At 41.5% G+C, this 18,651-nt stretch overlaps 1 protein-coding gene across 3 annotated transcripts in view; it reads right to left on the bottom strand.

Moving 5' to 3' along the window:
- MID1 (midline 1) overlaps window positions 1–18,651 on the bottom strand; it is a 180,976-nt gene that overhangs the window by 128,245 nt on the left and 34,080 nt on the right. Inside the window, exon 1 of one of the 3 annotated variants that reach the window (XM_069875162.1) lies at window positions 17,885–17,997. The exons of 1 other annotated variant lie outside the window; for it this stretch is intronic. The gene's annotated coding sequence lies outside the window, so the exon portion shown is untranslated. Of the gene's footprint in view, window positions 1–12,936; window positions 12,959–17,884; window positions 17,998–18,651 lie in introns of those variants that run through there. One more of the 3 variants, XM_069875180.1, reaches the window with a different exon arrangement.

Genomic DNA, 18,651 nt, shown 5'->3' with positions numbered 1-18,651 from the left:
TCCCAGTAGGGGTCTGGCAACAAAGCCCAGAGAGGAAGTTAAAAGGATTAGCACTATAGCACTGTTTAGCATTAGTTCTCCTCTCTCAGCCTGACTCAAAACCATCTTCCTCCTATTAAGTGTGCCCTTCATCATTTTTAATGTGCTTAGAATACCTAAGCTCACTCGTGTATAACTTAACATCCTCACTTGAAAGATAGTCACACCATTGTGCCTTATAAGTGGCTTGAGCGTGGGTTGCTCATTAGCTGTGTCTGCATTGTTAAAATCATCACTCGGGATGAGCCTCATTTGGAAAGCAGTATTAGTGGTTCAAATGCACATGATAATTCAAGGATATCTTCGCCTTTGCAAAGCAGAAGCCCCTATGATCGCTGTATGTCTTCCCATTAGAGGCTTAGTTCAGGTCATAAGAACATTTTAAAGCAATCTCCCAGTCCTTACCATTCATCAGGCTTTGGTTTACATCACTGACTGATGCTGGAGCATGTGAAGCCTCACCTTCTCATGCAAAATTACCCAGACAATGAACTCTAGACGAACATTTCATTATGACCTTCAGTCACTAACGAATATCCAGTCTTCAGGCTCTGTCTAGGAGTACAGTATGGGAGTAAAACGTGCATAATATGTGTATTGGGTTCTCTACATCAATTATTTCACTCTACAGATCTGCTGTTAACTGGTCAGCATGGTTTGTTAATGTAGACACACACACACACTGAGTATGCCAAAAGTAGGTAAATCTGACTGAGGATTAAGAGACAGGCAAGTCTGGGAAGTGGGGAACATGGTATTTCAGAAATAAAGCATATGGGGCAATGGGAGTCACGGGAATAGGAAATGAGTGGGAAAGGAAGACATTGAAAGGACAGAAGATACTTATGAGTGGAGTCCTGGTTTATGAAGATCAAAATGCATAGTATGAAGTAAGTAACATTTGTGTCACAGCCTGAGATTCCTGTTAGGAGAACTGCAATGTGTAATACAGCTGTCTGTCATATTACCATTCTGGAGAGGAGAAATGTTTCTGAAGTCAACATTTTTGAAATTAAGTTGTCAGTTTGTGCCTTGCTCGCTTCATGGTGACTAAATATCATGGATTAGCATATTATATAAACTGTAGCATGAATTTGGCTGAACAAGTCATCCCTGGCTGCTAGGAGACCGTCATACCACTCCACTAACCTTAGTTGGTCACATCCTCTATAAAGAACTCACCTGACTTCATGTAGTCAAAGTAACAAAGTAAGATTTTTCTGCATATATTATATATAAGATATAACAGCAGGAGGCTGCAGCTTTTGTATGTCCATCTGTACACAGTTTGAAGATAGGCAGCACAGATAATAAAGATTAGGATTGCAAGGTATCGTTGGGAAAGGCCTGGTTCTGCAGATCTTCTTTCTATGTCTGCTTCCTTCTTTGATCTAAGTAATGCGTCATAGATTTAGACATAGATGTCCAAAATCCTATTAATAAGGCAGATAAACTTGTATTCACTCAAGTGTTTACAGTCTTCACTCTATTGTGCAAAGTTGAGTGAATAAGCAATAATTTTCTGTGTTGGTTATTAAGTTTCTTGGAACAATTCCTGAAGTTCCTCCAGCTGTATCGAAACCACTCCTTCCAGTACCTGAATGGGGCATAACATGAAAGCTGGGGAGGAACTTTTTATAAAAGCATGAGAGTGATGGGACAAGGAGGAATGGCTATAAATTGGAGAGGGGTAGATTTAGACCAGACATAAGGAGGAATTTTTTCCCTGTGAGAGTGGTGAGGCACTGCAACAGGTTGCCCAGGGAAGCTGTGGCTGCCCCATCCCTGGAGGTGTTCAAGGCCAGGCTGGATGGGGCCTTGGGCAGCCTGATCTAGTGGGAGGTGTCCCTGCCCATGGCGGGGTCGGAGGAGGTTGGAGCTAGGTGATGTTTAATATCTCTTCCAACTCAAATCATTCTATAATTCTATGGTGCTTTCCAGTCATTTGCAGGAAGGCTTCCCTGACCATCTGAGGACTTAGTGGGAAGTATAGATAGGTTTAAGAAAACTAGCAACAAACTGATTTAGTCTGTGTTCTCTCCCTGAGGTGGATATGGGATGTATAGTGGCTGACATTAAAGTAGAACTGGGGACATACTTTGTACCTATGGCTATATCTTTAGCTCGGGAAAGTTGAGCGTCACCACCTGAACAAGATGAATAAGTAACACCTCTGTTACAGCACGGACACATGGACACGTGAAATTTTAGCAGTTTCCTGTCTAGGCTTCTTGTCTCAGCACATTTGAATTTAAAAGCTAACTATAAACCTGCAAAATATTAAAAATGCCAACCATGTACCAAAGCTTTAATATGATGCTTTAAATCACAGTCAAATTTTGGCATAATAAAACATCTGTAAATTATATCATTCACTGGAATGAAATGTCCCAAGTATTTGGAAAACACAGTTTTCCAAAACAGTCTTACATGCTCGGAGCTAAACCAATAAAGCATCTAAAGTCTGGACAGAAAATCCCCAGTTCAGGTTTGGAAATTTAGAGTACATTTTGTGGAGCAACCCTTCTTAGTATGGTCAGAGTCTACTACCTAGTATCATTAGAGATTTCCTCCAAATAATTTCCTGCTATTGCAAGGACACCAGCAATTTATCTACCTCATTCTGAGTTGTTCTACAGACTTTTATGGCTTTTGATCTTTTATATAATCTCATTTAAATATTTTATGAGGCACTATGACTCACTTCATTACATGTATAATCAGCGTTTAGAGAATGGATGGTTTTTTCTTCCAGTCCCTTCTGAACTACCAGAACATCATTGCTGGAATGATATTTAAGTAACTATATTTGAAACTGGAAACCATCTCTTGTTCTTATTTACATATTACTACTAAATTTTGCACCAGTTTCTACTTCAGGACAATCACTGAACAATGTCTGAACATAGTCTGCTGTTGATGCCTCATGCAACCCTAAAGTTTTTTTTTCCTTTTCACTTCTTAGAAAAGTGTGTCCATGTCTGTCTGGATAAAGGTGAGGAAGGAAGGAAGAATTAAAAAAAAAAATAACCCTGCTAGTTATGTTGTTATAAGAGACTCTGAAGAAAGAAAATATCTGCAATGCTTACCTTAAGGCAGCTAGCAAGATTCCCACCTATAGCCTTGGCTAAGGTTATTTACCCATCACAACATGACTTTCTCTTCCAAAATGGCTAAAATATAATAGTAATCCTGTAATTATAAAAAAAAAGCCGATTTTTCTGTTACTGGGGTCAGGAGACTGGATCAGATTAAGTGCTTTTTACTACTGGAGACTTGTTCTTCAACAATGAAACATAAACATTCTTATTTTCAATAAAATTTAAATAGTTAATATTTTATATTTTATAATGTCCTTTTTAATATCATCTAACAAATTTTTACAATTCAATTATCTGGTTTTAAAACTCTGGTCATCTGTGTAGGCCTCCTCTGGACCCATTCCAACAGTTCCACATCCTTCTTATGTTGAGGATTCCAGAACTGGGCTCAGTACTCCAGATGAGGTCTCATAAGAGTGGAACAGAGGAGCAAAATCATCTCCCTTGCCCTGCTGGCCATGCTTCTTTTGATGCAGCCCAGAATACGGTTGGCCTTCTGGGCTGTAAGCGCACATTGGCGGCTCATGTTGACCTTCTCATCAGTCAACACCCCCAAGTCCTTCTCTGCAGGGCAGCTCTCAATCACATCATCCTCCACCCTGTATTGAAACCATGGATTGCCCTGACCCAGGTGTAGGACCTTGTACTTGGCATTGTTGAACCTCATGAGGTTCTCACAGGCCTGCTTCTCCAGTCTGTCCAAGTCCCTCTGGATGATATCCCATCCTTCCAGTGTGGCAACTGCACCACTCAGTAGTATCACCAGTTCTTACTGCTCTTTGTAAGTAAAACAGTAAGTAAACTTCAAAATAACCTTCAAAATCATTATTATAACCCCAGTTTTCCAGATAAGACGAAGATGTGACAAAATTTTCTGAAGGAGCTCCAGCATGTCATTGTACAATTCCCCTTCCTGATTATCAGTCTGTTTCAGCTAGCTGGTGTCGAGCAGCCAACAAAGGATTTGCTGTACTTGCAACTCTCTTAGCAGCAGTACACCAGAAAGGCACAGCTGCCATCTGACACATCGGCTAACACTCTACTGACACAATATGCACCCTCTCCTCCAACTCTATGGAAACAAGCCTAGCCAACAGTGCCTATCAACATCATCAACAAAAGGTATGATATTAGGTCACAAATTTTCATCCACATACATATATCTTTAATATCATTAGAACCTCCTCATACAGCACACAGCTATCAGCCTAGGGTACAAGTGGCAATTGCCATGGGAAATTGTTCCCATTCTCCCAACCTTTCACTCTTTCTCAAACGCCTCCTGCCTGCAAAATGGAGTAGTGCAGCATGAAAAGATTCATAAGTAAACTTACACCAAAAGCCTTCGTGTATTTCCTTTTTTAAAAAAAAAATCTGGGTCTTTCAACAATAACAACACCATAGAAACAAAAAGCCCCAATTGCTGCAGTTTACCCGCGTGCCATTTTGCATCCTGTTTCTGAAACAAGAGTTGACAGGCCAACATATGTGACCAATAACCGCTATTCAGAGCTAAGCCCTGCAAATTGTGATTGACGTGGAGCCGGGCATTCCATTAGCCAAGGGAGGTATCAACTATGGACCAGCCAAAATAAACTCTGAGAAATTTCCTCTGGGTGTTAATCACTCTGAGTATCACTCTCTCCCACAAACTACACTAAGATTCTTGACCTTCTGATTTGGAGCAAAGCATCCCTATTAATTAAATAATTTGTCCATTATCACCTGAAGGCATGTGTAACCTTTTCACCCTACATAAGAAAGAGAAGAGTAAGTAAACAGATGTCTATTGTAAATATGACTAAATCCCCAAGCTTGCTTGATTTGCCACAGCACATATGCCATCCTAATACCACTTACTGTATATCTGCATAGCAAAGTATATTAACATGTATTCTTTAAATCTGATGGATAAGACTCTGCATAGTGTTTTCAACTGAAACAGTCCAAAGGTGGGAAAATTAATTGAACCACTCACCTTTCAACTTTAATAGCTGGACGTGTGCCTGGCCCGAAGTACAGCATTGTACAATATCTGTCCATACTATGTAAGCTTCTAATTGGTATCACACCTTTCACAGTACTTTTTACTTTATTGCAACAAAACATCAAATGGCTTCATGATAAAAACTAGCTTTTCCTATATAACTACAGTCATGAAATTGGGGGGGGAAAACTTTAGTTTGGGGGAGCAAGAATTTTCATGCGCTTGCAAAAATACGACAATAAAGGTTCATTCTCCTTTCTACTTAAAGCCACACAGTCGCTTCTGAACAAGCCTTTGTTCACATAGCAGAAAAGCTACAAGTTCATCAGTAAGTAAGGGCCTTATAATTGGTACTTTTCAACAGTACCTTATGATAAAAAAAATGTTCACAGAGTTTTTTTACATCGATGCTGCTCTGTAAGCCTGGCTTACAAATTTTAGAACTTAAGATGTATAAAGTTACTGGAACAGTTGACTTTTTAACTGATTATTTCATACCTCAAGCCCTCATATGCAAGGTTTCAACACATGGAAGAACATGTCTATTTACACACTACATAATGAGAAGAATGACTGGAAAAGCCAAAAATCTTGGAGTTTGATCAGAAAACTTATATTTTAGCTGCTTTTAGAGACATCAAAACCCCAACATCCCAGAACATTGCAGCATCTTTTTTAATACCTATTTGAACAAAACGTTTGCTAGGAAAATAGCTGTCCAGAGAATTTATAAAACAAAAATTCCCTTGATCCGTTTATGCCTTTGCACTGCAAACAAAAGAGCCTGTAAAGGACAGGTACCATCAGGAACAGTCCTTTCATGATGAGGTAGGTCAGACAGTTTAATGGAGAAAGAATGGGAAGCTACAATAGCCATTGTGAGTGTTTAAATCCCTTTGCATGCCTTCAGCACTCTTCTTTACCCTCCTTACCTTTGTGTCTGTTAACTTTCTTCTCTTTGCCTCCAGGATTTTGAAGTTTATGAACTAGTCTTCTTTCTTGCGTCTATGCTACCGGATGAAGCTTTGGATTTTGTAGCACCAAAAGTCCTATTTTCATCCACAACTCTTTCAAGCAAGCCTCTTTCACAATTTCTGTATAAAGGCTCCTTCCTCTGCCTTCCTAATGCAATTTTAAGAAGAGAGTCTAGTAATCTTTTCCTTCTCCGCAGGCTCCTCCTGGTCTCCTCTCCCACATAGTTGTTTTCCCTCTGGGCCTCTCTCTGTCCCTCTCTTCTGTACTTTATTTTCTGAGTAACCTAGCCTAGTCTCAGGAATGCACCTTCGTATTTTAAAATATACTGCTGTCAAGGGAAATTGAGAGCTGCTTTCCTGTTGTTACATAAGAATAGCAAACAAACAGCCAGAGCTGCCCCTTTCTTTCTCTTTCCCTTGATTTACTTCTCAAGTACTGCAAAAAGTCAAACCTGTTTAGTCATCCCCTGGTGCAGTACCAACCAATACCACAAACATCATCCAAAAGATATTTGGAAAAAATAAAAAATATGTTCAAGCTTAGGATTTTTTTTTATCTCCCTGATGAAGTTAAAGGCACATTTAAAACAAGGAGGATTGGGATGGCATTTAATGGCCTTAAATTGAAAGGGGGAAGATTTAGATTAGACATTAGGAAGAAATTCTTCATGATGAGGTTGATGAGGCACTGACACAGGTTGTCCAGGGAAGTTGTGGCTGCCCCATCCCTGGAAATGCTAAAGGCCAGGTTGGATGGAGCCTTGGGCAGCCTGATCCAGCGGGAGGTGTCCCTGCCCATGGCGGGGCAGTTGGAACTGGATGAACTTTAAGGTCCCTTCCAACACAAACCATCCTGTGATTCCCTTCTTTCTTCAAGATCCCTCTTTTCTGTCTGGTTTTACCCTACAGCTCCTGTGAGCTCTAGTACTGTCCTGATATCTGGGAACGGAGGAGGAAGTTAAAGACAGAAGCCAATAAACTGCGGACAGGGAATTGAGGCTGCAGTAACAGAAATCTCAGAGCAGGGACAGGGTTGGGGCAGCGAGGTCTGATCCCAAGAGGTAAAAACAAAAAAAAAAATCACTGGAATAGGATAATGTAGAGGAATTAGCCTGAAACTCAAGGGAACCTTAAGAAACAAAACAAAACATCACCATTATTAGTCTCTCTTGGGACATACCTACCTCATCAGCTCAAGACAAACAGGGAAATAAAGTGCATTTCTCCACAAAGCTGTTTTTTCTGGTAATAGCATCCAGATTTTCTGGACCACAAAGACATAATCTATCTTCCTAAAGCTAATTCCTCTACAATATTTACAAGTATGAATTCACAGAAAATAAAAAAAAAATCATGGAAATAGGCAAATTAGACAAGATCCATGATCTAATGCCCCAGGATTTCTAGAAAGACAGATGATGCTTGAGAAACAACTCAAGTCTTTTGTGGGAAATCGTGCAACAAGATCAAGCTAAAGGCTTGGAGGGGGTAGAGGGTGTTAACCCAGCCAAGAAGCTTCTCTTGGAGCCTGTAAAATAACTTCTGAGAAAGTTACACAGCCTTAGCATAAGCTTTAACAAAGACAAATATGACATCCTACACCTGGAAAGAAGTAATCCCAAGCAACAGCACAAGCTGGGGGCTGATGGGTTGAGGAGCAGCTCTGCTGAAAGGGACCTGAGGGTGGTAGCTGGCAGAAAGCTGAATGGGAGGCAACGGTGTGCCTTTGCAGAGAGGGTGGCCAGCACTCTCCTGGGCTGCACCAGCAAAAGCACTCCCAGTAAACTGAGGAATATGACTATTTCAGTCCTCTTGGCACTTATCAGGCTACACCTGGAATACTGTGACCCTCAGTTGGAGAAGCTGGGAAAGGTTCAGCAGACCATCAGGATGATTGGGGGGGGTTGGAGAACTTGACTTATGAAGAAAGGTTGGAGAAACAAGGTTTGCTCAGTCTGGAGAAAGCTCAAGGAGGACCTAATCACACTTCCTGAATATCTAAAAAGTTACTCGCCGAGGAAACAGTGCTACTCTCTTCACAAGGATGGTCACTGACAGGACAAGAGGCAGTGGTCATGAGCTGATTCAGGGGAAATTCTGTTTGGATACAAGAAAAAAATTCTTCCCCGTGAGAGCAGCTAGAGATTGGAAGAGGCTGCCCAGATAAGCAGTGGACTCTCACGTGCTGGAAATGATCAAGACTGTTTGAAGAAGCTGCTGTAGTCCCCTGTGTTGAAGCGACAATTGGACTAGACAATCTCCAGAGTAAAATCTGAGCTTTCTGTAAATACCCATCTGTGCAGTTTTGCGAGCTGTTTGAAGTGTTGTCAGTCCACAATCACCTTCTCCCTCAACATCTCTCTTTACATAGAATTTCACAAGTTAAAAACATCAGGCATTTTCTTTCAAAAATTAGGATTTGTTTTTCCCAGCCTTGCCACCTAAGATACAGCAGCGCTGAGTTTTGTTGAGTCTTTCATTTCCTTGAGACTGTAAATTTGAGGGGGAGGCAGGTATGTTTTATCTGCTTACAAACCACCGTAGTACTGCATGATCAGTGTACAAAGACACACTCTCACAAGGCACTCATTACCTGGGCTTTTACTACTCTGGGGATATGCGATATTTATTTCCAATCATTGCTAATCTTTCATAAACAATTTACACTTTAGTTCTCTTTAAAGGGAGGAGGAGCATGGCAGGCAGTAGCAGACTTCTCCCATGACATTTTCTTTAGCAGTCAAGACATTCAAGGAGAGTTATATTATAGGAAGATTTTTTAACCTTCAGTAACAAGGCTTAATTAGGGATGAAGAGCAAAAGTTATAGCACAGAAGAGGCACCTCTGATGGATCATTCTTACCAGGCTTTTGTTCCAATTAAGCTGGCTAACAAGGGATGTAAAAGAATTTGCATCTGAAGTATACTCAAATACTTCAGACAGCTATTACAATTTTAAACTTTACTTGAGCTGAAAAAATCTAAGTAAGCGGGACCTTTTGAAGAAATGGTGAGGAACCTGTAGAGCTCGTGCCTCGTTATAATATTTCAGCACTGCAAGGAACAAGCTTATGCTGAAAGTCAAGAACAAATTTCGTAGTACTCAAGAAAATATGAATGAAAATAAAAATTGTAAAAATAAATAAGGAAAAAAAGCCTTATTTTGTTCTCACACTCTGATCTAATCTGTTCCGCATTTGTCACAAGGTTGCAAGTTAATTCACAGACATACTTCTGGAATAATTACTACAACACAGTATTTTGAAGGGGGAATTCACCTTCCCAATCACAATGACTTCAGCAGAAGTAAAATCAGGCTTCAGCAATGCCCATTTTGGATCAAGCAAGTCTAAGAAGCGAAAGCTGCCACCTTGCAATACCATACATGGGTTACATGGCAGTAATGAGCATAGCTGTGGGCAGACAGGTACAGCTAAGAAAGAGACAGAGCTTTCCTTTGCTAATGCTTACCAAAATAATGTAATTGGCTGTAACAACAACAGATAATTTTTCCTTTAGAGCAAGGAACAGTAGCATTTAATCCTCTAGTTGTTCCCTGATGTACCACAATTTGAGTCCTGGCAAGCAAAGTCTTGCCTTACAAGTCCAGATGGTAGGAGAGAAAAGGAAAAAACCCAAACAAAACAAAGAGTGCAAAAACATATATGAAGGAAAATCCATGTGATATGTTGAACATTTAACAAAAACAATCTCAGTTTTTTCAAGAGAAATATTGATGACTTCACATGACATCTCACATTTCAAAAGGAAAGTGTACAATGCAATTCCTTTAATCTACTTTATATTACATAAGCATCCAGATAAAGTTAAATATACCATTTTCTATCTATGAAAAATCTGCATGGGAAAGGCTTACATGGCTACATGAGTTAGCATACTCCTTCTTTACAAAGCTCATTAAAGTTCATGAATATGACGAGATACATCTACAAATTCTGAAAAGTAACTTTGCTGTGTACATTCACTACTTTTTGTTGTACAGAGGATATATATAAAAGGGAAATAAACTTCAGGAGGTTTTGGGTTGTATCATTTTTTTCCCAATCTCTAGAATTAGCCTGAAGGATCCTTTTAGAGACTAAGTAAATATATATAAAATATTAGGACAACACTGCAATGCAAAAAGGATGTTAAATTGCTCATCCAAGGAGATGACATAACGAATACTGACATAATTTCCAAGCAGCAAAGCAAAACTAGGTCAAATCACATTGACCTATCTAACATAATAAGCCTTTTTTTTTTTTTCATATTTCTACAATGTAGACTGTGTCTTCGGGCATTAGTGTCCCCTGTTATGTATGCATAGCGTTGTCACTCTGCTTTAACATCTTATCACCATGTTGTGTTAATTAGACCAAAACAATATAGTGCACTTTTGAACTGCGTAACTCCTAGACTGAAATCTCAGCTTAAACTATACCTCTGAGATTACAGAGTTAAAAATGAAATCATTAACTCTTTATGACTTGTTTCAAGAGGTATTATTAGGGCTGGTGAAATATTGTAACTTTGTATACGGTCAAAATCTAACCTCCCTAAGTTTCATATCACCTATCAAAATCAAGGTCTGCATAGCTAACACCTGTCAGTGAGGAAAGTGCACACTAATTTTGATGCCAGTCAACACAAGGCAGAACCCAGACATATCACAGAATCACAGAATCATCAAGTTGGAAAAGACCCACTGGATCATTGAGTCCAACCATTCCTATCACACTTCTATCCACTTCACATAGGCAAATCCCCTCTGTGCTTGGCTGTCACGTGTCCCTGTGCTCTGTCCGCACACGGTGCTCTGAAAAGGACAATCATTTTCTTTCTCAGGGCAGCCTTCCCCTTCTGTACCCTTTCTGTATTCTTGTTCCTCTGCATGTCAGATTTACAGCACAAATATATTTCAGTGAGACTAGAGAATTGTGTAGGTTTCCACCTACAGCCTCCAGCAACTCCCACAAGAACAGAAACATGAGAAGCTAGAGTGATTATCTGTCTGTATCCCTGTCTCCAGAGCTGCAGTGGGACCAGAGATCAGACTGAGAGCTTGAGGCCCCAACTTCCCATGGAGCTGGAGCTGGTCAGGAAGGAGGAAAAAAGCTGAGGAGGGCGACAGAGACAGACCTTGGTAGTTCACAAAGCAGAAGTTGTGAATATAGTTTACATCTTCCTGTAGAATACATAGGTTTTGCAGTAAGGACATAATCATATGGTGGGAAACCCAATACGTTCTGATGATAAAACCCCCCTTCCAAGACTTTTGAAGCTTGCTTGGTCATGGGGATGTTGGCTGTTCTTAGGATGGAGTGGCTGGATTTGGCAACTTCAATTCTAAATACATATGTGTATTAATATGCAATTGGGGGGGGGGCGGGGGGGGTTGGTTTTTTTTCCTTCTTCTATTTTTAAGTCTCAAATAACCTTTCAGGAATTAAAAACAAAACAAAACAACCCATATTACACAAACTGAAAGAAACAAAACAGAAAAGAGATCATGTTTCCACATTGGACAACTACTGAAAAAAAAAAAAGAATTCTTTGATAACCATTTGGCCATAAAATACTGACTTCTCAATATTTTTTTGGAAGAAAGCACTAGTCTCCGCTAGTGCTCAGAATACATCTTCTCATAAAAGACCAGAAATGGAGATTGTCTGAGGGTCTCATATGAACAAGATCTCAGCTTGTGGGTATCACAAGTGAGTCGAACCTACCACTCTGGTGAGGAGTCCGTCTGAACACCTGCTGCAGCTGTTATGTAATTAAATACTTGCAGACCCAAAGAGCCAAGTAATACTATTGGTCACAGGCACCTGCTTGGAATGCAGGCATGCTGAATGGAGGCAGCAGGTGATGACACAGGCCCACAAGGTGCACCAGCAGCCCGAGGTGGACAGGGTGCAGAGTGATAGGAAGCTGCCAATATGATTAGTGCCACCAGAAGCATGAGAAATATGTTAGCCTCCTGCCCAAAAATGTGGGGCAACTCTTATAGCACATCACCAGCTCCTTTCTGGGGCCATGAAATACCCCTCCATAAATATTTTCATCACAGTCAATATATTACAGTGAAAAATCTTATCAGCCCCATGGCCCTCCTCATTTACTATCACACTAAGGCAGCAGTAAAAGCCTGAACTTTCTTTCATTTGTTTTACTGTCTTAAAATTGCACCCTGCCATCTCAAAACTTATACAACCAGAAAAGTTTTATCATACTTCAGGGCCAAACAAACATAGCCTATTTGCCAGCTATTTTTATCCTCCCATATCCTCCTGGGAAGACATGAATAATAATGACAAACAACCATGACATGACAGCAAATAAGGAAGAATTTTAAAGAATTAAGAGCTATTTTTATTGTTTAGAAAAGAGATCAAAATCAGCTTCCTACCCTTTAGTGCCTTTTCCAGATTTCAGACAGGGTGGATTCTGCACTGCAAGCCAGGGATCTCGGGGACATACAGTAATTCCTTACAGCTTGCTAAAGCATTACAAGCTCTAAGCTGCACAACTGCAATAAAAGACTTCAAACTGAAGAACAGGCTAAAGAATGAAGTACCCTAAGAAGTCTGAATTAAATTCAGCTCAAACTCCAGTGCACATTCAACAGGCTATTCACATGGTTGTATGTGACTACAGGTCTGCTCTTTTCTCTCAGCTCAGACTTCACCCTCAGCCAAATCAAATTGTTTATCCAAATCAAGTTCTTTCTCCCAATGCTGAAGCATATTATCCCCATAGCATTTACCACCACAAGGCTCCTCATTCCTAGCAGATCCTTTTCCTTGACCCCAGCCTCCAGCAGACCCCTTACCTCTGGCGTTACTTTGTGGAGGGACTCTGAGGTCTGGCAACTTTTTGCAGAGCTCAGAAGCCGTTTCAGCCCTCCATGCGGCTTCCCTGCCTCCCTGTCCCTCACTAGCAGGGAAGCCACGGGACTGGGCAGCGGTGGGAAGCCAGCAGCCAGCGCAGCAGAGTGCCAGGCAGGAGGGAGAGACAGAGCCGGAGATAGATCTCATCAAAGGTAGGAGGCCTGGTGGGGATCAGAGACAGGGAGATACACATCTAAATAATTCAGTCGCTAATAAAAGCTTTAGGTTGGGCTGTGTTCAAGATGCGAGACAAGGCTGAATTTTAATGTGTTTCAGGCCGCCATCAATGCAGAATGCAGCGTTACTTAATAACCCGACTCTGACAAACCCACATTATCTTAAGAGTATTCCACATAAAGTTAATGAGGAAAGTGGCTATGGCTGGGTTTGTATTTTTATAGCTTTAGCTTTATCTTGAATTTCTATGTTGTGAAAATTTTGAGAACTTCAAGTCTGACCTCTACAGGTAGGCTGTTGACATAGGTATATAGTATCTTTTGATCACAAACTGTACACAAGACGTTTAGAAACTGGAAAAAGGTAATGGATCAGATGTACTGCACAACATCAGGTTATTATCACTGCATCCCTACAACCATATATTAAAACCAACACTATGTGTAGCATCATCTGTGGTACTTTAGTTCCTACAAATGCTTTTTTCCAAAGCACAGACAGTACAGCAACAACAGGAAGAGTACAAACAGCATCAACATTTTTACTTTCAAAAGTGTTACAGGGTTTTGCTTCTGCTTTTTATTATCCCTCCCCCTTCCTTGCGAATCTTCCATATAATCTGCTTTTTCAAAGCTACAGAAACAAACATCACTTTGAAACTGATAACATCCATTTATGTTTTGCAAAACTGATGTTTTTAAACGTCCTGATTGATGCCACCTTTTTCTAATCAGAACCAACCACTATAACAAACTACCCTTTGTCCGGGGATCCCATCCCCTCTGTTCCCACCAACCTACAGCACATGTTGCTATAGCTACCCTGCATGTCTATTTACCACACAAGTGATCAAAGAGAACAGACAACACACATATGCACACGCACAAAAACCCTTGCCAGGCTTTCTACCAAACAATGTTCAGCCGCTCATTAACTGATACACTCCCAGCCTGCGGACTCTGTACACTTGTTTTCTTTATTCCATGTGGTACACAAAAAAAGCCTTGCATTCTCTGAGATGCTCATTCTTCCCTCACAGACCAACCAAACAACAAAACCCAGGATGAACTTTTTAAGATAATTTCTTTTTAAAGCAAGACTAAGAATTACAGCACTCCAGGATAAGAATATATCTTTCCTACTGAAGGAACACATTAAGAATTTTAAAAGGTATGCAAAAGAAAATAGGAAATAAGAAACACATGCTGAGAACTTAAACAGCTGGAAGGAAAGGGGACAATTTTGAATTTTGCATGTGTTTTGCACTGAAAATCATATGCAGCACTTATTCACTAGGTGAATTATATGCACACTAAAAGCTGTTTGATAGCAGTCATGATAAGTAATTGTAACAGCTTAATGTGCCTTAGAAACACAGTTTTTTCATTTAGGTGGCCTGTCAGTTAACAGTTGTTTTGTTGAACCTCTTTATGAGATGAGGGGCTCAAGTCTGTTTTGATCGTGGTCAATGAGGCTTCAATAGGAAGAGGCCAAAACAAGGAGTTGCATTTGTTGTCAATGACACTCCTATGACCTGCATTTCAGGGATATGTTGTGGGCAAAAGTGAGTGAAAATGAAGTATTAAAATTCATCAAATATTTGATTTTCTGTGAGATACACTTGGGGAACTTTAAAACAGAGCCCACAGTGCCCTCTCCAGTTCTGCAGCAAACTCAGGGAATTCAGCCACGCAACTGTGACCAGCCACGTGAAATAGCAACTCTGCCAGGTGAAGGCTGAGCATCTTGTCAGGAGTTTTCATCACTTGCAAGTTCCCTTACTTAGGAATTTCTTTTTTTAAGTAGTAAATGGAACCGAGTACTCTGCACAGCAGAAAATGTATTAACTGCAAGGGATTTTTTTCTTGTCAGCTTAGCTGTTTTTTTTTTGTCTTGCAACAGTGTTAGATAAAAAAACCCCAGCACTTGTGCTTCCTAACACCAGTCTTATAGCACGTTAGCACACACGCTAGTAGGTATATTTCCTGTGGATGCTTACATTTTTATGGGTATGCAGCGACCAGCTTACTTTCCCAGATGTCTCACGAATAGCGATAGGATAGAAATTTTCTCATCTTGGTTACTGGAGCATGCATATGAGGTCATTCTGTCAGACAGATTGCCGAGGTTATTGCTTCTTTATACAGTCTCATTTGCAAATCTCAACACATTTACCCCTGTTATCTGCTAAAGACTATTGGCTTGGGGTAGTGCTAAAGTAGGTTGAATCTTATCAACTCAATGGGCTTCATATTACATTTCTATAGCAATTCCTACACTTCTATTGGGGAAGTTAGCGTGTTTGTTTTGCTGCGTGCTATTTTTCAACACCTGTGGGCTGCCTTTGGGCCAGATCAGTCAGCAGAACACATGGTTTCATTCCAATGCCTGCAGCACACTGCCTGCTTGGTGGTTAACTCTGCAACCCCAAATTAAGCTATACTTCCACCAAAAGCCTCTCAAAAGTGGGAGCATTTACTCCCAGAGCTTGATAACTGGAAGGAGTTAGCCCACCCTCTCTCACTGCATTACAGTCAGCTGGTGAAGGGTGGGGAAGAGAGCAGCAGGGAAGGGCAGGGAAAGCAACAGGACAGGTGGGGAGAGAGGATTGCGATGGAGAAGACTAAGTAAAAAAAAGCTCTCTGTTGCTCTGAATAGGAGAGCTGTAAAAGGGCCAACAGAAAAGTCACCTTCTGAATATTATTCTTTCCCGTAACAATTTCAAACCAGAAGCGGGTGTAAGGGCTCCAGCTGCACATGGCTTTCCTGCTCCCAAGTGTCTGCTGTAATGGATTTCCTAAACATTTTGTAAGGTTAGCTCATAGCTCATCACAATCTTCCGTTCCCACTAAAACACGAAGTATGTTGCCGGGAGGAGGGGGAGCACCCAGTGACTCTACTCCCCCTGAATGCCAGCTCCCTGGATTTGGCTTTCCCTGCCAAACTAAAAATATTTATGCGCAACGAACCAACCAAACCCGGATAAATACTTCTGAATTGTTCACTTGGCACGGAGAGAGAAACCACACTCCCAGGCAGGTGTTTAAACAGCCTGTGGCAGCGCTGCAGCCGCCTCTCCCCCTCTCGCATCCCCCCGGGAGGCGGGGAAGGGATGGGCTGCAAACACCTACGGGGACGGGCCGGGTCCTGCAGGAATAAGCCCGCCTGTGCTTGTGGCTGCACCTCTTTTTAGACTGGAATGTCTGTCTTCCTCTCTCCCTGTTTTGGAGGGGGAGGGAGGGTTCGGGCGAGTACTAACATCCTCCCCTCCCCGGCTTATTTGCCTTGCTCTTTTAACCCACCCATTTATGAATCTTCATTACCCACGAAGCTTTATGCCTTAGGTAGAAATATTTCAGGATAGTGAAGTGCACGTTTCACAGAGCATTCTACTTATTATTACCATCCTGTAACGTTGTTGCTGCTCTCTTAGTTCTCGTTGGCAACCCCCTGTGCCAAAGTACCCTCTTGTGGCGATAATGACTTCTGATGACTACATGCATCCAACTGACCAACTTGAGCTATTCAGTAGATAAAATGCCCTTTAGTCTGCTTCACAAGGACGAGAATTTCCCTCAAGAGCTATGAAAGTTTTGGGGTTTTTTTTGCTAGTGGGATAAAGGTATTTTTGCTCCTCCCATCACCTATATTCTCTCTCTCTCTTCACTTTTCTCCATCTCTGGTAACTTACAGAAAAACTATAAGGAAACTGAGACATCCCACCACGGTTTCAGAAAGCAAGGGGAAAACAAATGCTCTGTTTGCACTACAGGTGCAAAATGCTTGCACAGGCATTCCCTGGACACATACTATAAAAGTCCAGCTGAGAGCCGAATGAGTAACACCCACACAGAAAAAAAAACCTAGAAAACTTCTCGGATTTCCTCATACTTTCCCATTGCCTACCTAGATAACAACATTTAAAGTGCAAGTTTCGGAAGTGGACTGGCAAGTCTCTTTAAACTAGGACAGACCTCCGATTCAGACTTAAGATACAGCCCAGCCTGTTTCCCTTGCTCCCACAAAGCTCTTGTAACTGCACATTGTTGTAAAACTATGAACGGTGGGAATTGAAAACATTTTGCCACTGTGCCTTTTAACTGTGAGAACGAGACTACAAGCCCCTTTTGTCTCCCTCAGGTGAACAAAAGTCTTCAAAAAAATATATCTCGTTTGAATAATCTTAGAAAAATATCCCTAGAAAACCCATCTTAAAGTACTTTTGTGAAGCTGTAAGGCAGACTGGAACTACTACATTTTAAAACAATCAGAAGATTTCTAATCTGTCAGCCAAGGAACTCATGCAGAGCTGTTCAATAAATCATCCCTGGGCTGAATTACTGGCATATTTAGGCTTATACCACAGCAAGTTCTTCCCTTTTGCATGTCACAAACAGGACTGCGAGACAGCCTAACACAACGCATTTAAACCACGGCAAACTGGAACTGATTTACATCCCTCGCAAAACGCTTTCAAGCCCCGTCCAAGCCCGAAGCACACAATGACCTCCGTGAGCATCACTGCGTACGGGGAGGAATAAGCAAAAAGAAAAAAAAAACAAACTCAAATCGGCTTTGGTTTTTTGGGTTTCTTTCACGCCGGACACTTAACTTTTAACAAGGCTAAGGAAGAAGAAGGAAACAAACCAGCGGCCGGGGCTGGTGCCGGTACTACCTGGGGCTGGGCGGCCCCGGAGGGCAGCGCCTCCTTACCTGCCTCATGGTGAGATTCCCATCATCCATCCAGGCGGCCAGGGGCTGCTCCCACCGCGCTGCTGTCGGCAGGGCACAAATCCATCAAGTTTCCCACCGTAAGCAAGTTTCCTTCTCCACCCCACCGCCCCCCTCCCCGCCCCGCTTTTTATCCTTTGCTGGAGGGAACTCTTCTTAAAGACAATGTCAAGTTTCCCAGCCTTCCTTCCCCAGCCTATGAAAAGTCGGGAGCGGGGAGGCAACTGTCCGCCTGGCTCCGATTTCAAACCGCAGCCCAGGGATGCAGTAGTTGGCTGAATTAGGCCATGAAATAGCCTCGCCAATCAGGAGGAAGGGGAGGGAGGTAGAGCACAGAAAGGCTGCCTACACGAGGATTAGGAAAGCTTTCAAGGATTTAAAAGACTGAAAGCAGCTGGAAACAGTGTCTAGGGCTACAAAGGGGGAAGTCAATTTGCGGTGGAAGAGATTATTCCCATTCTCATCTAACTGCTCTGGGTCTGCTAAATGCTTAACAGGCTCCCAGAACTTCAGCAAGAAAATTAAGTGTCCAGTTGAAACTACTGAAACATCAGAGTGACGCAAAACACTTAACAGCCGCCCAGTAAACTGGCAACATCCCATAGTAGTCAGAGCCACATGCACTCCAGAAGCACCCATTTCCTCATGTCAGACTAAAAAGAAAATTACAAAATTACATGAGCAGTAAATAGTAAAATATAGTCTACCATCTACATCAAGAGCAAGTGCCTGTCAGGAGGAACAGAAGT

The sequence above is a fragment of the Phaenicophaeus curvirostris genome, chromosome 1 (genome assembly GCF_032191515.1).
Source record: "Phaenicophaeus curvirostris isolate KB17595 chromosome 1, BPBGC_Pcur_1.0, whole genome shotgun sequence".
Lineage (NCBI taxonomy): Eukaryota > Metazoa > Chordata > Aves > Cuculiformes > Cuculidae > Phaenicophaeus > Phaenicophaeus curvirostris.
This window is presented reverse-complemented; position numbering and strand designations above follow the sequence as displayed.